This window comes from Antechinus flavipes, chromosome 1 (genome assembly GCF_016432865.1).
Source record: "Antechinus flavipes isolate AdamAnt ecotype Samford, QLD, Australia chromosome 1, AdamAnt_v2, whole genome shotgun sequence".
NCBI lineage: Eukaryota > Metazoa > Chordata > Mammalia > Dasyuromorphia > Dasyuridae > Antechinus > Antechinus flavipes.
In genome coordinates, this window is record NC_067398.1 from 237,677,925 (window position 1) to 237,698,631 (window position 20,707).

At 35.2% G+C, this 20,707-nt stretch overlaps 1 protein-coding gene across 2 annotated transcripts in view; it reads left to right on the plus strand.

Moving 5' to 3' along the window:
* The first annotated feature begins 414 nt into the window (after positions 1-414).
* APC (APC regulator of WNT signaling pathway) overlaps positions 415-20,707 on the plus strand; it is a 118,432-nt gene continuing 98,139 nt past the window's right edge. Inside the window, exon 1 of one of the 2 annotated variants that reach the window (XM_051998388.1) lies at positions 415-747. The gene's annotated coding sequence lies outside the window, so the exon portion shown is untranslated. The remainder of the gene's footprint in view (positions 748-20,707) is intronic. The other variant, XM_051998363.1, reaches the window with a different exon arrangement.

Below are 20,707 nucleotides of genomic sequence, written 5' to 3' on the forward strand. Positions count from 1 at the left end.
AGTGTTCGACTCTGAAATTGAACTCAGGTGCTCCTGATTCCAAACCAGGAGCGGCCACCTAGCGGATTCCGCTACGGCATCGTTGGCCCACGGATGGGTGAGAGCACACGGGTAAGAGGAGCCGACCCTACAGAAACCGCAGGAAGGATAGCTAGGAAAAGGGGCGCGGCTTTTTAGCTTTCCCAAAGCCGTAAGACGAATGTTTGAGATCGGCCCTACATGTCCAAAAGACTCCAGCGACAACCGAGGAAAGGCAAGGAGAAGTCACGTAGAGGAAGGGGCCGCCCCTCCGGGACGTCTTGGGGCGTGGGCATCAAGGCGGGTGAATGGAATAAGACTAACAAGGTACCGTCTCCGCCGACGCATGCGCATCGCGCTGCTCCCGCCTTAAACAAGATGGCGGACTCGAAGTAAGGAGAGGGGCGGAGTGAAACCGCCGGAAACCGGGCCGCGGCCAGGAGGGCGCCACGGGCGAGGGAAGCCCCCGGTCAGCCGGAGGAATGGGGCTTTCAGGCTGCGGGGTCGGCTATCTTTGAGGAAAGAGGAAAAAGGGGGAGCTCGGGCTCCAAGCGCCCCCCTTATGTCCTCCTCCCCAGACACCACTCCGCGGCCGCCTCCTGCCCCTCTTCCCTTCCGGACCCCGCTTTCGGTTTCCCGAACTCCAGCGGCGGCCGGGGCTGCATCAAGCCGGCGGCGCGCCCCGGCGGCGCAGCTGCTCCCGCTGGCCGCGGGGCGAGTGTCCGGCAGGTGAGTGCGGCGGCCCCGGCTCGTCTCTTCTCCGGCCCGGAAACACTCTCTCCCCCCCGGTCGCAGCCCGGACACTCTGTCCAGGCTCGGCTTGCCCACTTCGCCCTTCCCCGCCTCTCTCTCTCATTGTACTCATTTCTTTTCTTCCTCTGAGCTTCTCAGCCCCTTTCAGGCCTCTTTGACACCTCCCTTCCCTTGTTGGTCTTTACCGCTCACTCTTTCTACCGCCTCTATTCCCACCCTTCCCATGCTGGTTGAGGGGACTTCAGTTAATTCCTGGTGTGGTAGATCAAGAGCTGACTTAGAATTCTAAGAGACGCGGATTCAAATTCTGTCCTTGACAAAACACATAGAGAATGTATTCCGAGCAAAGCACTTAATCTCGCTGTTATCTCAACTCTCCTGAACTGGAAAGTTGCGGAATTGTTGCTGATCTGTTTTCGTAAATCCCTAGAATTACTCATATCAATTAAGTCTCTAGCATCTCTTCCCGCACTCTCCGCAAATACATAAAGGACTTTAACCCTTGGTTCGAGTTATTAACTATTTGCTTCTGGCTATCGTATATGTTGTCCCGTTTCACTCACTTTCTCTTCGTAAAGTTAAGATCTGCAAAGAAAAGTCTGATTTTTTTTAATTTTTAAATTCTTCAGCTAATGTGTGGAAGGATGTATGTGAGAATATGTTTGCATTGGCTTCCTGGAGTTAAGTCTGGACTTTTATGGTTTGGGAGTTTGGATTTCCCACTGGACTGGACTCTTCCAAAGTGGAAGAATAGTGATTGTCCTTTGGGATTCTTGTTGTTTGGGATTAATTTAACCACTTCTTGGTCATAGTAAACCTTTGTTGGAATAGTTGCTAAAGTGAACACGAATTGTCTTTATCTCATGAAATCTTGTGATGTTCTGAATAAGCCCAAGTGGTAAGTCATTGTGGACTGCTAGAATTTTATTAAGTAGATTTAAGGATATCATTTTATTACATGAATTTTTAACTTAAATTACCGATTGAAGTATTGAAAGGATTGTAGTTTAGAGTTTTACTGTATAATGCTTCAAATCTTTGTTGCGATTACTATTTAGTAATCTTCAATTGCTACATATTATTAAAGTTAGCTTATTCTCCTTTCTTCTATCATTCCTCCTCTCCCTTTTGCAGCCATCTATAATAATTTTTAAACGTTTTGTCCAAACCTTGTCAGAATTCATTCAAAAACATTAATAAAATTTACATTTAGAAGCACATGCTTTTTGTGTGTGTCTGTGTCAGTGCATTGAGGTTTTGGCTCCTATTTGAAGAACTTGGACTGTGAATTGTGATCCTCTCTCTCAAATGTATTTGGAAGTGACTCCTTAGCATCAAAGTACAGTCAATTTCATGATGTTGTGTTAGTTGCTTTCTAGAAAAACTAAAAACAAATCATCTTTGACCTTACTCTAGTGAAAGTGCTCCACTTGTAATTAAAATACTGACTTCAATGCCTGTGTATGATCTTGGGAAAATCATTTAACCTCCCAGGCCAATACTTTCTTACATCAGTAAAATGAGATTTGAACCAGATGAACTATTACCGCTCACTACTAGCTCTATGATCCCATGATAAAATTGGTATTGACCTGAGCTTCAGAAGAGTTATCGAGCTTCCATAGGACCTTAAAGGCAATCTGGTCTCCAGCCCTTAACTTTTTATGGATGAGGAAACTAAAATCCAGTCAGTTTAAGTGACCTACCCAAGGTCACACAGAAAGTAAATACCAGAAGCAAGACTGGAATCCAGAAACTCTTGACTTCTATAGCCCAGTGAGCCTGTCTTCTATTTCTGATAGATTTCTCATTTGTGTGAGCATATAGTACAGGAAGCAGTGAAAAAAAACCTAACTGCATCTGAGGCACATTCATTTTTTTGAAGGGGGACTGGTGGTTATATGAAGGACATTCAAACAAAGTACTGACAGAGGAAAATGGAAGACCCTCACCATTTTGGGAGTTGTATGGGAAGGCGATCCGGGGTATTCTCTCTACCTGCATTACTTGATTGACTAGATAGTTAAAAGTTCTTAGCAATGATCATTAAAAGCCACATGGACTAAAAAAAAAAAAAATCATGCCACATTGACTTCATTTTCTGCATTGACAGAACTTCTAGATTCATAAATTAGTATATTTAGATTTCAGCAAGATTTTCATGCTGTCTGTGAGATAGAAAGATGTAAGATCTAAGAAGTAGTAATTAGTGGGTTTATGTTAGCTCAAAGGGAAGAATCTAGAGCAAGTGTTCTTAACTTGGAAGTCTATAGGTCCATAAAGAATCTGAACAGATTTCAGAGGGTTCATGAACTTTGATGGGAAAATTACATCTTTATTTTCACCAACCTTTAGCTGAAATTTTGCATTTTCTTTCTTTTTTCTTTTTTTTTTTTTTATAATTTTTTATTGATAGAACGCATGCCAGGGTAATTTTTTACAGCATTATCCCTTGCCTTCATTTCTGTTCCGATTTTTCCCCTCCCTCCCTCCACCCCTTCCCCCAGATGGCAAGAGTCCTTTACATGTTGAATGGATTGCAGTATATCCTAGATACAATATATGTGTGCAGAACCAAACAGTTTTCTTGTTGCACAGGGAGAATTGAATTCAGAAGGTATAAATAACCCGGGAGGAAAAACATAAATGCAAGCAGTTTATATTCATTTCCAGTGTTCTTTCTCTGAGTGTAGCTGCTTCTGTCCATCTTTGATCAATTAAGGCTCTCTTTATCAAAGAGGTCCACTTCCATCAGAATACATCTTCAAACAGTATCATTGTTGAGTTATATAATGATCTCCTGGTTCTGCTCATTTCACTCAGCATCAGTTCATGTAAGTCTCGCCAGTCCTCTCTGTATTCATCCTGCTGGTTGTTCCTTACAGAACAATAATATTCCATAACGTTCATATACCACAATTTACTCAACCATTCTCCAATTGATGGACATCCTTTCATTTTCCAGCTTCTAGCCACTACAAACAGGGCTGCCACAAACATTTTGGCACATACAGGTCCCTTTCCTTTCTTTAGTATCTCTTTGGGGTATAGCATTTTCTTATTTAGTTATTTAAAAATGATTATTTTTGTGATTTAAATATTTATATTTAACTTTTTAAAATTTTAAATTATGTTAAAAATTGTTCTGAGAATGGGTTTGTTGGCTTTACCAGACAGCCAAAGGAGGTCCATAGCAAGAAAAAAGTTAAGAGTCTCTGATCTGTTGGAAGATCCAGGGAACTATTTTTTCTGCATTTTTTTTTAATCAATGACTTAGGTAAAGGATGAAGATATAGATAATGTGCTTGTTAAATTTATAGGTGATAAGGGTTTCAAGGGATTGACTGAGATTACAGTCCTACTCTTCAATAGGTAGTCAAAATTCTTTGATGATGAATAATTATCAAAAGAAAACTGCTAAGTATTCACAACCACTTGAAAATATGCTTCAAATTACTAAAAAGATTTTGATGGAGTGCATTGGGCATTCCATGGATTGAGGTGACTACTGGTTTTGAGGGAAAGGTTAGAAACATCAAGTGTTTGCCATGTGTTAGGCATTGTGAAGCACTTTACAGATAGCTCATCTAATCCTCAAAACATTTTACAAATGGCAGACAAGGGATTTAACCAAAGTCAGTCAATTACTAAGCATTAAATGCTTGTGTGCCAGGCATTATATCAAACACTGGAGAGTACCACTTTCTGTAAGAAGCCTTTACTGATTCTCTCAATGGCTAGTACCTTCCTTCCCTAACTACCTTATGTTACATTATTCAATGTTTTTTGTATTTATTTTCAATTCAGTAAACATCTATTAAGTATCTACTGTGTGCCAGACTTTGTGCTGAGTGCTGGGATTACAAAGGAGAAAAAGAGACTGTGCCTTTCCTCAAAGGAACTTACTGTATAATTAGAGAAAATATCACACAAAAGGAAGAGGGCAGGGCACATGGACCTGAGGTTCCATGAAGTTGAAGCCAATCAGGGCAGCTGATGGAATTTGGTGATCTGAAAGGTTGGGAGTAATTTAATACTTCGTTCTCCAATAATAGGGGAGAGGCAACAGAATTGTAGTTGAGAAGATGTTGAGTGTCACCCGTCTACTTTGTGTACATGTCTTGCCCTCTAGAACAGAAATTCTGAAGTAGGGTTTGTTTCATTTGTTTTGTCTTTGTGTCCCCTGCTTGGTACTATGATACTAATATGTTATCTGATTGGTGAGAACAATGAAGCCCAGAAAGGTAAAGTGTATTGCTCAAAGTCACTCAGGTTGTAACTTGTATTGCCAGAATTTGAATCTTTAAGACTACTGGGATTCCATATCCAGCATTTGTTCTGCTATTACATATACAGTAATACATTTACTTTTAGGAGGTAAATAATGTGATTTATTTTGATTTTTCCCTCCCACGTTTTTCAGCGGTATGAGAACTTTATTAAGTGAAGTTGATGTTTGTGAAATTATTGTAAGGTAATCCTCATGTAGCTGGTTATGGCTGTGTAGGGTGTATTTTCACCATGCTATATTAGGCAATTATGTATTTTTAAAATTTAAATATATCTTAATATTATTAAAACATATTTGTTTTCTGGATATTTTTCTTTAACAAAGCAAGCATTTAATTATTTTAAAAACAAGTATATATTTAAATTCAAAACTATAAAATCTATGCTGTGATTAATGCATTTTTTTGTGGTATTGGATGTTTGTTTGTTTTTTTAAATTAATAGACTTAACCAGGTTATTGTGAAAAATTTGAAATGTTCTATAAAGTAATAAACTGAGTCTTATCTCTCTTCCCTATTCCTGAGACTCAATAATATTGAAGAATGTTATGTAAACTTTGTTGATAGAACAGCATCAGAGTTTGAGAGGATTGTCTCATATTTTGAAAGAAGTTCTATTGTGAGAGTAAAATACTATCAAACATTATCTCATGCTAAAAAAGAAACTTTTTATGAAAGGAAGAGTCATTCAAAGCAGCAAACTTCATTGTAGTCTTATTTTAAGAAATTGCCACAGCAATTATCACCCTGATTAATCAGCAGCCATCAACAAGAAGGCTGGACTTTTCACCAGCAAAAAGATTATGGTTAACTGAAGGCTCAGATGCTAGTTAGCATTTTTAGAAAGGAAGTATTATATTCTGTACATTTTTTTTAAGACATGTTTTTCTATGGTATACCATAGTGCAAACCATATGCATTGGGAAACCAAAACATTTGTGTGACTAGGCTGTTTTGTGCTATTCACTTTATATTATATTGGTCCAGAACCAAACCTCCAATATTTCCAAGATATACTTACTGTATACCTTGTTTTCTTGGTTTACTTACTTTACTCTCCATCAATTCATATATCTGTTTCCATGCTTCTCTTCATTACATACATAATTTTCTATAGGATAGTAATAATAAGTACTCATGTACCAAAATCTTGGTTTTCCCCTAAATCATGGGTATCTACTTCTATTTCTTAGATATCAGTGATTCTTTAAATATTTTGGAGTATGAAGACTTTTTTCTTATCAGTGGTTTCCTTGAGATATAATCCCAGTAATGACAGTCTGTCACAAAAGATATGGACATTTTTATTACATTATTTGCATAATTCCAGATTTGCTTTCCAGAATGTAATTGTACCATTTCATAGCTTTCACCAACAAGGCATTAGTATGTTCATCCTTCAACAATTCCTTCCACATTGACTGTTGCCTTTTTTTTGTAAAATTTTTTTTTTTTGGCTAATTTACAAGATATGAGATTAAATCTCAAGAGTTGTTTTGATTTGCTTTTGTCTTACTAGTAATTTGAAGCATATTTTCAAGTGGTTGTGAATACTTGGCAGTTTTCTTTTGATAATTATTCATCATCAAAGGATTTTGACTACCTATTGAAGAGTAGCTATTAATTTTACATATATATTTATTGTTTGTATATCTTGAATATCAAATGCTTGTCAGAGAAATATGATACATACTACTTCTCAATTCTTTATTCTCAGCACATTAATGTTGCCTTTACAGAAACTTTTTGGTTATGAGTAATCAAACTTACTTGTTTTATCTTTTGTATTTACCTCTGTCTCTTATTTGGTTAAGAATGTATCTTCTGCATACCCTTTGAACCAAACCCTTTGGGGAAAAAAAGGAAATGTATTTCCTACCCATAATTATGAGAGTTATGTTATCTGTTATCTAATTTTTAAAATATTATATTTATATTTAATATTATAGGAAGATCATGTGTCCATTGCAGTTGTGTTGCTGAATGTGGTGTCAGATGTTGATCTAAGCCCAATTTTTGCTAAATTATAGTTTTTCTTTCAGGTTTTATCACATAGGGAGTTTTTCCTTAGGTAATTTATGTTTTCCACTTTAACAAACACCAGGTTTTTGAGTTCTGTTGTTTTTGAGAATTCTATATCTAGGTTATTTCATTGATCTATCTTTCCTTTAGTCAGTGTCATATGGTTTTAAAGACTATGACTTTGAAATATGGTTTGAGGTCTACTAGGGTTATTCCTCCTTTAATCTTAACTTTTTATTATTATTATCCTAAATCTTTTGTTTTTTCAAATGTCTTTTTTGTCAGATTCTATAAAGTATCTTTTAAAATGTAAATTAATTTTGTAAGTATTTTTATTTTTATATCTTGGCCTGGCCTAATCATGAGACTGAGTATTCCTCCAGCTATTTCAATTCTTTATATTAATTGTTTTATTTTTTTCTGAGGCAATCGGGATTAAGTTTCTTGCCCAGGGTCATACAGCTAGAAAGTGTTACATGTTTGAGGTCATATTTGATCTCAGGTCCTCCTGACTTCAGGGCTGGTGCTCTATCCAATGTGCCACCTGGCTGCCCCAATTCTTTATTTTTTTAAGGAGTACCTTGTCTTTTGTATACTTGGGAAATTGATCCTCACATATTTTATGAGTGGGATTTTCCTTTCTATTATTGCTTCTTGTATTCTGTTATTATATAAAAATGCCATAGATTTTTTTTTTTTTTTTTGCTGAGGCATTTGGGTTTAAGTGACTTGCCCAGGGTCAGTTAGGAAGTTTGAACTCAGGCTTTCAGATGCTCTATCCACTGCGCCACCTAGTTGCCCTGAAAAATGCCATAGATTTTTGACGATTTATTTTATAGCCTTCAACTTTACCGAAGCTATTAACTGTCTTAGTTTCTTTCCTTAGTTTCTAGGGGTTTTCTAAGTAAACCTTCATATCATCAGCCAAAAAGGATAGGTTTATCTTCTCTTTATCTATTTTTCCCCTGAAATTTCCTTCTCTTATCTTACTGTTATTGCTTTAATTTCCAGAACTACATCATTCCCATATGTAGAGATTAAAATTATTCTGACTACAATAAGAGTGACTGAGGCAGAGATCTGAGCCAATGGTACTATATATTAAAGGGTCCATGGTCCCCTCTAATATGGACCCTAGATCTTCCTTATGATCTGAGATACCATCTCCTTCCAGAACCCTTTTATTTATTTTTTTTAATAGGGCTGGATATACAGCTATTCTGGAACAGCTATACCAAATACAGAATAATTCTATTGATTGACATGTGATGCATAAACTAAGGTAGCAATGTCATAATTTGGGTGAAGCAAGGAATAGGCTTCTCCTTAATTTGGACAGGAAGAAAATAGTACAAACTGTCATAGTCAGTGACCTAAGTTGTCATAAGATGGTCATCTGCTCCTATTGGACAAGTGATTGGTCCCAAGGTACAAATATATATTGGGGTACTTTGCATGTAGTTAGGATCTCTGCCATAATGGGCTTGATCACCATCACAAGAAAAAACAAGGGTGGAGGGCCTTTAGTTAATTTTCTACTATTAAGCAAATTACCTTGGAATCTATGGCTTATAGCTTCAGGTCCTTATATGCAGAACTTTGATGTGATTTTATCATATTGATTAATACTGATTAGAATTGAATAGGAGTCCAAATGAATTCTTTCTCTCACATATATAGAAGAATATTCTAGTGTATCCCGTTGCATAGGATCTTTGTTTTTGTATTTAGATAGATGCTATTTTAAAATACATTTTATTTTCCCTCCCCCCCCTTACATGTTCAAAGTTTTTTTTTTAATTTAGAATAAGTTTTGAGTTCTAAATTCTATTTCTTTCTTCTTTGTTACTTCTCTCCCTTTCCCCCAGAAACTAAGCAGTCTGATATAGATTATATATATGCAATCATGCAAAACCTTTTCACATTAAACATTTTGTCTAATAAGCATGAATGAAAAAAAGTGAAAAACCATGTTTTAGTTTATATTTAGACAATATCAGCTCTTTTTCTGGAGGTGTATATTATGCTTTATGATGAGTCCTTTAGAATTGTCTTAGATCATTGTATTGCTGAAAATAGCTAACCCATTCACCGTTCTTCATGGTACAATATTGCTGTTGCTGTTTACACCATTCTCCTAGTTCTGTTCATTTCACTTGGCAGGTTATGTAAATATTTCCAGGTGTTTCTGAAAACCATCCTTGTCATTTCTTAGAACACAGTAATATTCCATTACAATCATATATCACAGCTTGTTTACTCACTCCCCAATTGATGGGCTTCTTTTGATTTCTAATTCTTAGTCACCACAAAAAGAACTGCTATAAATATTTTTGTATGAATAGCTCCTTCCCCTCCCCCTTTTAATGTCTTTGTAATATAGACTATATTATTAATATTTCTTAATGTTTAATTTGAATAATAGAGGTGATAATAGAACTTATTTTTTAAGATTTAAAAAAGTTCCTCTGTATCTGTACTTTGTATTTTTTGCTGGGGGTAGGTTTTGGGTTTGGTTTTTTTCTTAGAATAGAAAACTGCTGTACTTTACTTTTTTGGGGGTATATTTTCAAAACACATGCCCAGTTTTCAACATTCACCCCTACAAAACCTTTGTGTTCCACATTTTTTTTCTCTTCCTTACATGGCAAACAATACAAAATATATTAAACATGTGCAGTTCTTCTGTGCATATTTCCAAAATTATTGTGCCGCACAAGAAAAATCAGATCAAAAAGGAAAAAAGAGAATGAAAACAAAGTGCAAACAAACAACAATAACAAAAAAGTGAAATGGTATGTTGTGATCCACACTTAGGTTCCACAATTCTCTCAGATGGCTCTCTCCATCACATTGGAACTGGCCTGAATCACCTTGCTATTGAAAAGTTCAAACTTGATTGTTATATGATCTTGCTGTTCCTGTGCACAACGTTCTCCTAATTCTACTCACTTCACTTAACATCAGTTCATGAAGTCTCTCCAGGCCTCTCTAAAATCATCCTATTGATCATTTCTTATAGAATATTTCCTAATATTCATACATCCAATCCCCAACTGTGGAGCATCCATTCAGTTTCTAGTTTTCATTTCTTCATCTAAAAATTGTTTGTTCATGTCTTTTGACCATTTATCAAATGAAGAATGGCTTGCATTCTTATAATTTCAGTCAATTTTTTAATGTATTTTAGAAATGCGGTCTTTATCAGAATCCTTGGATGTAAATTTTTTTCCCTAGTTTTCTGCTTCCCTTCTAATCTTGTCAGCATTTGTTTTGTTTGTACAAATACTTTTTAATTTAATGTAATCAAAATTATCCATTTTGCATTTCACAATATTCTCTACCTCTTTTTTAAGGTACAAAAATCCTTCTTTCCTCTATAGGTCTGAGAAGTCGACTTACCTTTGTTCTTCTGATTTGCTTATAGATGTTGGTCAATGCCTAATTTGTGCCATATTAATTGCCAATTTTCCCAGTAATTTTTTTCAGATAGTGAGTTCTTATCCCAGAAACTGGAGTCTTTGGATTTATCAAACACTAGATTACTATAGAAATTGACTATTGTGCCTTTTGAACCTAACCTGTTTCATTGATCCACTACTCTCTTTCTTAGCCAGTACCAAATGGTTTTGATGTCTGCTGCTTTATAATAAAAAGTCTGGTACCTTGTTGTTATTTTTTTTCTAGCTCTGTAAAATAATTTCTTGGGAGTTTGATTGATATGACATTCAATAATTTAGGTAGAATTGTCAATTTTACTATATTCGCTTGGCTTACTCATGAGTACTTGATATTCTTCCAGTTGATTAGATCTGACTTTTTGTGTGGAAAGTGTGTTCATATAGTAAGTGATTTTAACTTGGCAGGTAGATTCCCAAATATTTTATATTATCTATATTTATTTTAAGTGGGATTTCTTTTTATCTCTTGCTGCTGGATTTTGTTGTAACATAGAAATGTTGATGATTTATGTGGATTTATTTTGTATCCTGTAACTTTGCTAAAGTTAAGAATTGTTTCTAGTAGGTTGATTCTCTGAGTATACCATCATATCATCTGCAAAGAGTAATAATTTGGTTTCCTCATTACCTACTCTAATTTTAAATTTCTTTTCCTTCTCTTATTGCGAAAGCTAACATTTCTAATGTAAAATTGAATAGTAACGGTGATAGTGAGTAGCCTTGTTTCACCCCTGATCTTATTGGGAATAGTTCTAGTTTATCCCCATTACATATGATGCTTGGTAATGATTTTAAATAAATGCTATTGATCATTTTTAAAAAAAAACTCCATTTATTACAATATTCTGTAGTGTTTTTAATAGAATGGGTGTTGGATTTTATCAAATGCTTTTTCTGCATCTATTGAGATAATCATAATTTTTATTAATTTGGTTACATAGTCAGTTATGCTAATAGTTGTCCTAATATTGAACCAGCCCTGCATTACTGGTTTAAATACTACTTGGTCATGGTGTATTATTCTGGTAATAACTTGCTGCAATCTCTTTGCTAATATTTTATTTTAAGATTTTTGCTTCAAGATTCATGGAGGAAATTGGTCTACAATTTTCTTTCTCTGTTTTGATTCTACTTGGTTTAGATATCAGCACCATATTTGTGTCATAAAAGGAATTTGGTAGGACTCCTTTTCCTATTTTTCTATATATTTTACGTAGTATTGGAATTGTTCTTTAAATGTTTGATAGAATTCACATGTAAATCCATCTGGCCCTGGAGATTTTTTTCTTACGGAATTGATTAATAGCTTGTTCAATTTTTTTTTTCTAAAATGGGACTATTTATTTTAATTTATTTCCTCTTCTGTTAATCTGGGCAATCTATATTTTAATAAGTATTCATCTGTTTCATTTAGATTATCAAATTTGTTGGCACATAGTTGGGCAAAGTAACTCCTAATTATTGCTCTAATTTCCTCTTCATTGGTGGAAAGTTCACCCTCTTTTTTTTTTTTTTTTTTTTTCTTGAGGCAATTATGGTTAAGTGACTTGCCCAGGGGTTACACAGCTAGGAAGTGTTAAGTGTTTGAGGTCAGATTTGAACTCTTGTCTTCCTGATGCCAGGGTGCTCTGTCTACTGCACCACTTAACTGTCTCATCTCTTTTCATTTTTGATACTAACAAAAGAATTTGACTTCTTTCTTTTTTTCTAATCAAATTAATTAAGGTTTATCTATCTTGTTGATTTTTTTCATAAAATCAACTCTTAGATTTGTTTATTCAGTAGTTTTCTTACTTTAAATTTTATTAATCTCCCCTTTTATTGTCAGAATTTCGAATTTGGTAATTGGGGATTTTTTGTTTCTTTTCTAGCTTTTTTAGTTGTATGCTCAATTCATTGATCTTTCTCTATTTTATGTTAAGTAAGCATCTAGAGATATAAAACTTTCTCAAGAATTGCTTTGGCTGCATCCCATAAATTTTGATGTGTTGTCTTATTATTTCTTGGATGAAATTATCAATTATGTCTATGATTTGTTTTTTCACCCACTCATTCTTTAGGATTAGGTTATTTAGTTTCCAATTAATTTTTGATCTGTTTTTTCCTGGCCCTTTCTTGCATGTTGCTTTTATTACATCATGATCTGAAAAAAAAAAATATTTCTGCCTTTCTGCATTTGATTTTAAAGTTTTTATGCCCTAACACATGGCCAGTTTTTATATAATTTCCTTGTACTGCTGAGAAAAAAGCATATTCCTTTCTGTCTCCATTCAATTTTCTCTAAAGGTCTATCATACCTAACTTTTTCTAGAATTCTATTTACTTCCTTAACTTCTTTCTTATTTATTTTGTGGTTCAATTTATCTAGTTCTGATAGAGCAAGGTTGAGATCCTTCATTAGTATAGTTTTCATGTCTAAAACTTCTTGCAGCTGTCTTAACATCTCCTCTAGGAATTTGAATGCTATACCACTTGGAGCTTATTGTGATGATCGCATATTTTAAAATCAGCCGAAGTCAGGAATTCAGGTTAAGGGAAAATCTTCTATCTTTATTCTTTGTGGAGGGGAAGGGGGATTAGCAGTGTGTGCAGCTGTGACAGGAACCCAGCCAGCAGTCTCTCTCTTCCTGCCCCTCTGCCTCCACCCACCAAAATCATCCCTACATCATTTCCTATATTGATGTTACTTCTTTATCTCTGGTACCTTTTAGCAAAATGTAGTTTCCTTCCTTCTCTCTTTTAATTAAATCTATTTTTGCTTTGGCTTGATCTGAGATCAGGAAAGTTATCCTGGCTTTTTTTACTTCAGCTGAATCATAATAGATTCTGTTCAAGCTTTTTACCTTTACTCTAAATGTAGCACCTTGCTTTAAATGTGTTTCTTGTAAACAACATATTATAGGATTCTGATTTTTAATCCAGTCTATTATTTGCTTCTGTTTTATTGGAGAATTTATCTCATTCACATTCACAGTTAAAATTACTAACTATATTTCCCCTGTTATACTTTTCTCTTTCCTTTCCCCCTTTCCTCCTCTCCATTATTGTTCTTTTGACTACCATCTCCCTCAAACAGCCCTCCCCCTTTACAGCTTCTCCCTCTTTCTTATCCCTTTCATCTTCTACTTCTATTTTCCCTTCTATTAGCTTCTCCCTTTCCTTTCTCCTTTCCCTTCCTATTTCCCTATAAGGTGAGACAAGTCTCTCTATGAAACTAAATATTTCTGATATTCCCTCTCTGAGCCAAATCTGATGAGATTAAGGCTCACACAATTCTCATCCCCTCCCTTTCTCTCAGTTACTACGTAGGTCTTTTTTTTTTTTTTTTTTTTTTTTGCCTCTTCATGAAATATAATTTACCCAATTTTAACAACATTTTCCTCTTCCAGTAGAATCCCCTTTCCATCTTTTTTAATATCATCACAATAAAATTAAATTATACCTCCATCTTCTAAGTATATCCCTAACAGAGATAAAATTCTCAAGAGTTAAACATATTACCTTCCCATATAGGGATGTAAGATTTTTAACTTTTAAAAGAAATGTAGTTTTTTTTCCTTTTCCTTTTTTACTTTTTTATGCTTCTTTTGATTTCTGTTTTTGAATATCAGATTTTCTGTTCAGCTCTGGTCTTTTCATCACAAATAAATGAAATTCACCTATTTCATTGAATGTCTAGCTTTTCCCACCCGAAAGACAGTGCTTAATTTTGCTGGTTAGTTGATTCTTGGCTGGAATCCCAAGTTCTTTTGCCCTTTGGAATATTGTATTTCAGGCCCTTTGATCCTTTATAGTGGAAGCTGGTAGGTCCTGGGTAATCCTGATGTTCCTTCTTGATATTTCAATTGTTTCTTTCTGACTACTTGCAGTATTTTCTCTTTGATCTGATAATTCTGAAAATTAACTATGATATTCCTTGGAGTTTTTATTTTGAGGTCCCTTTCAGGAGGTGATTGATGGATTCTCTTAATGGCTATTTTACCCTCTGGTTCCAGGATATCAGGGGAGTTTTTCCTTGATGATTTCTTGAAAGGTGTTATCTTTTTTTCAATCATGGTTTTCAGTTGTTCAGTAATTATAATTATCTCTCCTGTATGTATTTTCCAAGTCAGTTGTTTTTTTCCAATGAGGTATTTTGTATTTTCTTCTAATTCTTTTTTGTTTTTTGTTTTGCTTGACTGATTCTTGATGTCTCATTGAGTCATTCACTTCTATTTGTTTAATTCTAATTTTTGGTGAATTATTTTCTTCAGTTAGCTTTTTAAAAATTTCCTTTTACAGTTGGCCAATTGAATTTTTAATTGAGTTGTTTTGTTCATTGGATTTTTTTTCCATTTCGGCAAATCTATTTTGAAAGGAAAAGAACTTTTTCCATCTCGCTAAACCTATTTTTAAGGTGTTTTCTTCAAATAATTTCTGTTTCTTTTTCCAAACTCTCCTGCAAAGTTCTTATTTCCTTTCCCCATTTTTCTAATAACTCTTTTAAGATCCTTTTTGAATTCTTCCATGAGAGCCTTGTGAGATGGAGATCAACTTATATCATCCTTTGGCACTTCAACTGGAGATGTTTTACATTAGTGTCTTCAGAGTTTGAGGTCTGTTTTACTTTAGTGTCCTCAGAGTTTGAGGTCTGTTCTTCCTTGTGTCTATAAAAGCTATCTATAGTCAGAGTTCATTTTGCTTTTTTGCCCATTTTTAAAGGTTGAGGTCTGCTCTTAGGGCAAAGGGGAGATTGTCCCAAACTTCCTCTATAGGCAACAGGGCTTCACGCTGTTCTGGGACTGATGTTGTAGCATCCTTCTAGTGCTAGGTGGGGGTAGCCAAGTCTTGAGTTGTTCTGGGGTTCAGGGGCTCACTGTTTGCATTTTGTAGTTGGCATTGCATGTCTCACAGCTAGTCGGCTGATCCACTGGCTTCTGAACCACGATGGATTAACCAATGCTGTTCTATTTTGTTTCCTGGTAGATTTCCCCTGGTCAGAGAGGTCATTCTTCCTTGAGTCTCTGCACTGAGTCTGAGCTGGGCTGTTTTTCTCTCCTCCCCCTCTTCTTTCTCCTCAGCCCAATTGAAACAGACCTTTTTTTAAAAGTTCTTCCAAAGTGTCTTCTGCTGAAAATTTATGATACTCCCAATATTTTTGTGTTCTGTCACTCCAAAACCTGTTGAGAGGCTTGATCTGATGTTGATCTGAGGGAAGCCAGGAAGAACCCAGGCAAAGACCTGTCTACCCTCTGCCATCTTGACTTATGCACTTTGTCAAAGGATTTTTTTCTCTGCAAATGTTAAGATGATCGTATGCTTTTCAACATTTTGGTTTTTAATATGATTTGTGTTTATTGTTTTCCTAATGTGGAACCATTCTTGTTTCTCTGGTATAAATCCTACTTAATCGTAATGAATGACTTCTTAGCTAAATTATTGTAGTCAGTTTGGTAAAGTTTGTTTAAAATTTTTGAGTTAGTGTTATTAATGAAATTGACCCACAATGTTCTTTCTGATTTTTTCTTTAGTTTAAGTATTAGGTCTATATTTGTCTGATAAAAAGATTCTGGTAGGATGCTTCTTTTCCCCCTCAATTTTTGAGAATAATTTATGTATATTCTTTATCTACGGTACCTTTCACTTCATTTATCTCTTTTCAATTTTTTTTTTAATATAAAAACTTCTCTCTCTCTCCTTCCATCTCTCCCTTTGGTTATTTCTCCTCTTTCCCTAATTTTTAGTCTTTCTCTTTTTATTATCTCTATTTATAGGGTCTTGTTCCATACAAACATATTCATATCTGCCCTCTCCTTAAAAGACCTTTACCTGATTCTTCCCTCCTCATCCTATATGTCTTCTCCCTTTCACAGTCTCCTTGAAAAAGATGTAAATTCATCTCAACTTTTTTCATCTTTAATTCACTTCATGTCCCCATACAGGCTACCAAATTTGAGCTTCAAAAGGAGACTCCAAGAGATTGAGATTGCAGATTGGTGTTGTGAGGTGTTCAAAAGAATTTGTGGGCTTGAACCCATCTTCAAATCAAAGAGCAAAGTTTTTTTGTAATTGTAACACCAATTGAAATGGGCTAAGTTCCAAAAAGATCTAGCAAAGAATCAAGAGGAAGGAGATAAATTTATCTAATTCTTCATATCATTGATATGACATAGGCCCAGAATTTGGTTATCACTGACCAGTAGATTATCTGTCTGACAATCAGCAATGTTGGTAGGACTATTCTAAGGCCAGAAGACTTCAGAATCATTGTCAGACACATTGTTACAATAATAGCACTCTAAGAGCAGGGGACCTCATTACTGCTATGTTTCCCCTAGAAACTACACTTTGTCATCTTTAGTGCTTGATTTGATCATGACGCATCACACATTCCTATCAATCTCCCTGCTCTTCTTCCCAATGTTATACATCTTCCTATAGTATAATGTAGTTGCATGAAAAACCAAAAAACCTGATTCAACTCTAGACCGAATATTACCAGGTTCTTTCCATAATGCCTTTGTCTGCTTTTTCACTGTTACTTCTATCTTTTTGCCCTGTTTCTTTGTGCACATTTATAAAGAAATCTCTCAGTAATCTCTTTGTTGAGAGTCTGTTGTTGCTATTTATTCACCTCTGTCTGCATTTCTGTTATTTGAGGTGTTTGAGAAGAAATAATCTCTTCCAGTTCTCGTTATCTTTCTAAAAATGTTTCAAACTCTTCTTCATAATTGACAAAAGTTTATCTGTTGTCCCGTGTCATTAAGTTCAGATTTGCATGATAGCTCAACCTGTGCCGTATCCTGAACTTCAGTGCTCTTTGGGAGACATTTCATTCTTTCCTTCTTTTTCTAGTGGGTATGGAATAAGCCTGTTTTATTTGAATGTCCTTTTCTTTCTCTTGGAAGATCTTTCTCCTGCTGCCTTGCAGACTATGTTTCTGAATTGAATTGTTAAATTTAATCATTATATATCTTGGAGTTTGTAGCCTTGGATATTTTTCTGGAGACAACCTGTGCGTTCTTTCAATTGACATTTCATTTTCTACAATCAGAATTCCCTTTTTTGTGGTGTGAAGTTTTTTTGTCATGTCATGTTTTTCTGGGAGACCTATGATTCTTAGATTATCTCTAAATATTCTGTCTTAGAGTTTGGTATGTTTTACTTGCATAATGAATGTGTTTTCTTTTGATGTTTTTTGTTCTTCTAGATTTTCTTTCATGTGTGTTATACAATCCCAATCTGTTCTCTATTTTTTTGGGTGAGGCTTGTTATTGCAAATTTCATTTTTTTCTATTATTTTTGCTGTTTAGGACATAAATTCACCTCTCATAATTTCTCATTTCTCTTAAGTTTTCCCATCAAATTCTACAGAGTACTCTTGTCTCAAGTGTTAGATCATTCACCCAGTATTTATGCATAGATGCCTAAACTCATTTGCTAAATCTAGAGGCCATATTTCTTTATGGTTTTCTGTTGATTTATTTATGATCAATTTTTTTTTTTTTGAGTTTTCTTCTGGAAATCTTCAGTTCTTTTAGTTTCTTCCCCTCTTTATTTTCCTTCTCTTTCAATTGTAGTTTCCTTGAAGTCACTTCTCTCACACTGGAAAATTCATATTTCACCAGCCTAGCTAGGTCTTTGCCACAATTTACTTCTGGGTGATCAGCACTGGTCCCAGCTAGATGTTGTGCCAAGTTTCCCTTGGTCTTGGTGGAGTGCTGCAAAGCCCCCCACTACATTCAAAGTGTCCAGTCTTGGTCACCTGTCTCATTCCCTCTATTTTCTATTCTCTAGCAGAGCACAGGCAGTTCAAAGCTTTGCCACTCTGCTGCTTCCAGGTTGCACAAGCCCAGCAAGCTTTTAGTCCTAATGGGCTATGGCCGGTTTTACTATGGAGACTGAACAAACTTCTGCATTCTGGAGCCTGGATCTCCGTGGCACTAAAAGAGGCAGGGAGGGAACTTGGGTGTAGGGATAGGTTTTGATATAAATCTATGTTGTCTTTGGGTATGCCAGTGTTGTATCCTTGCTTATAGTAGCGTGGGTGGTAAGGGAGGGTGCATAGTGAGCCCAGATCAGTGAGCGTATTTCCTGGGTTTTGTTTTATTTCTCCCTCTTTTGGAGCTGAAGTTGATTTATCTTTTTGGCATATCATGGAGAAGTTTGAGAGATCACAGGAATTGGAGAAAATGTTTATCCTGTGATAGAGAACTCTCCTCTACTTAGCCTTGTATAGTCATGTTAATTTACTGCATATCTCACAAATCACACTTATTATCGTGATTGATATAGCATTTTCTCTCTACTCATCTTATTCTAGCTGCATTGATTTTGTTAAAGCTTTTATTTATTTAATATATGTAATCAAAATTTTTTTTAGTCTTTCAAAATATTTTTATATGGATTTTACATTTTCTTCTAACCATAAATTTAACCTAATGACATATATATATATATATATTCATTCCCTTGGAACAGCTAGGTATCACAGAAGGTGGAGTGCTAAGCCAGGAAGATCTAAATTCAAATTTGGCATCAGATTTTTACTGGCTGTTTTTCCCTGAGCAAGCAAGTTCCATCTATCTCAGTTTTCTCATCTGTAAGATAAGGATAGTAATAATAGTGCCTTATCTTATAGGATTATTGTGAAAGTCAGATAAGTGTTTATAAAATGCTTATTAGCATAATGTCTGGAACATTTTTTTAAAAGGAGTACAGTACTTGATTTTAAGCTTGAGAAAGTAGTGTGCAGGGAACTTGGGGGGAGACAGAATATATTGAAGTATAGAAGCCCAAAGAGCAATTTTGATTTAGAAAGTCACAGGGATGATCAGTTGATCCATAGGACACACTTTCCAGGAAGATTGACATTATTTTTGATATTGTGTCAAAAACAAGAGGTGGAGAAAATGGGAATTGTAAATAGCAGAGTATATATATATAGTAAGGTGTCCTAGCTTACCCATATTCCTGTTCTGCGCCTGACTAGGTATATAGTTGGCTAGGTGAGTTTGCAATTATTCACCAATTAATACAGTTTAGTCTCTTGATGGGAGTTTCAAAGCTGAATGAGTTCACTTTGCCAGGAACTAAGGGTGTGATTTTTGAATATGTAGTCTGAAGGTTGCTTTTTCAAATAAGAAGAAAGAGAGCATCACCTAAACAGATGGCAAGATTGTCAGGGTAGAAGGCTAGATCGGATGAAAGCAATAACAATTCTTTTATTATACAGTTTAATATCTTTGGGCATAAACTCCCTGACCTTAAAATGAAAAAAGGATTGACTTAGATGGTCTCTAAAGACCCTTCTAGATCTAAAATTGTGATATAGTTTAGGTTATATTCATTTGAAATTTATTTCAGTACATGATTATGGAACTCTTTTTTGATATATTGGTAATTGGTTTTCCTTAAAAAAAAAAAAATCAGACAAGCTGATGATTTGATTGGTCAATTAGTTTTTTGTTTTAGCCAGCTTCTGATTAATCAATTCATGGCTTTGCTTTCCATTTTGTTAATCTCATTGATATTTAGAATTCTGTTTTCGTGTTTAGTTGGGGGTTTTTTGATTTGTCGTTTTTCTCATTTTATTTTCTTTTTAAAGTTGCATTTCCAGTTTAAAGATCTAATATTTTTCTCTTTGGTTCACTAAAATGTTTAGTCAGCAAGTCAACAAACATTTATAAGTGCTTACAATATACCTATTGGGAATGCACTGGGAATATAGATATAAACTGAAAGACCGAACTTGCCCTCAAGAAACTATACATTCTAATTGAGAAAATCAGACATGCATGGAAGTTAAAGGTGTGTGAGGAGTTGGGGAGTAGAGTGAGGGTGAAGTTTGATGTTTCTTGAGGATGGACAATATTTCTAGTGTGAGAAATGAAAGAGGCAATGAACTTACAGGCTGAGAAGGCTGTTTCAGCATGATAAAGAAAATGTGAAGAGTAGTCTGAAGACTATGAAAACATTGCCAGCCTAGCTTTTTTTCTTTAAGATCAAAGTTCTGTTTAGATCTTTCTGGATACTGACTCGTAGCCATAGAGTAAATTGTCCTTCCCAAAGAGTAAAATTCATGTTATCTACAATTTGAGAAGGTTGACCCTGTACTTTTTCTTCACAGGTCTAGCAATATAGTAGAAGTGGATGCTGTTTAAGACCACGTTCCTCCCTAACCA